A 1,481-nucleotide genomic window follows, 5' to 3' on the forward strand; every position below is an offset into this window, starting at 1 on the left:
GTCTGTCCCGGTGCAGGCCCCTGGGTCCCGCTAGAAAGGGTGGTGTCGGGGTTCTCGTCTACATGCGGGGCCTTCAGAGACCTGCTCTCCCATTTGTGGGTCCCAGGGAGGCTCTGGGGTCCCCACGTGGGAGGCAGGAGGGGCCCAGGGGACACAGCGTCAGAGTAGGAGGGACTTGCCAACTCCAGCGGGTCCCTGGGCATGGAGGCCGCCCCTCATCACAGCCTGGGGCTCCTGGCCTGCGCGGGGGTCACTGTCACAGCGACCCAGCCACCTCCTCTTCCTGGGGGTCTCGGGCCATCCTAGGGCCTCAGCAGCCGCCTCCCCACCAGGAGCAAGGAACCTGGAGCAACAGCCTGGCCCAAAGCCCGGCCCTTGCCCGCAACCTCCTCTGGGGGAGCCATAGGGTCCCTAAGAGCTGACCCCCCGCATGGCACATGGGGGAGCGGGACCTCCGGTAACCGAAGCCGCCGGGTCAGAGCTGTGAAACGCTGTTCAGATCTGCTGGCGGGGCTCGGGGGCTGGGGTGAGAGGTACCGGGGGTCAGTGTGGATGCGGCGCGGCTGGCAGGGATCACGGTCGGGTGTCCAGCAACTGGACAGGTCAGTGCAGCCCTGGGGCGTCCAGAAGCTGCTGCCAAGGGCCGGACGGCTGGGGAGGAAGCGTTAGGGACCAGCACGTGGGACGCGGCCACGTCTCTGTAAACGTGGACAGAGTGGCCTGGCCCGCACAGCTCGGGGGTTGAACACCCACCTGTGGACCAGGAGGCTCATCATGGATGTCTCTCTCTCTCTCCCTCTCCCTTCCTCTCTGAAATCAATAGAAACGTGTACAGTGGACCGAGTCTGGGAGGGACACCCAAGCGGTTCCCGTGGTTACGCGGGAGGGCAGGCCACCCAGCCATCGCCCGTGTTCCGGGTTTGCAGTTACGGAAATGTTCCCGTGGGAAAAGGAGAGTGCCCTGCCCTGGGCTGTCCCAGCCTCCCCTGCCCAGCACAGGTCAGCACGATCCTCCATCCTCTCACTCCACAGCCGCCTCCTCATCCTTCCAAGCCCAGCCTCCAGCTCCGCCCCCTCCTCCGGGAAGCCCTCCGGCCTCCCTACCCTGCGGGCAGCGTCTGCTCTCCTGCCGGCACCTGCACCTGCGTCAGAGCCATTCACTGTGCTCAAGGGCAGTGTCTCCCCGGGACTGTCTCACAGACCAGAGCCCGGAGAAGCCCAGGATGCTGGGGTCAGGGTGCGGAGGTCAGAGGCCGTGGCCCTGGGGCTCAGGTCGCAGGAGAGGGCTGCCGCCTGGGGCTCAGCCTCCAGCACAGGAGCAGGAGCAGCCGGGGCCTCCTCAGCAGCAAAGCAGAAGGGGACCCAGTGCTCCCGCGACGCACGCAGGTGTCCCCGTACCTGTGACGCACCCCCAACCAGGCGCCTGGACGACGGGCGTTTATTCTCTGATGGTCCCGCGGGTCTGAGAAGGCGGCGGTGCG

This window comes from Myotis brandtii, unplaced genomic scaffold (genome assembly GCF_000412655.1).
Source record: "Myotis brandtii unplaced genomic scaffold, ASM41265v1 scaffold1408, whole genome shotgun sequence".
Lineage (NCBI taxonomy): Eukaryota > Metazoa > Chordata > Mammalia > Chiroptera > Vespertilionidae > Myotis > Myotis brandtii.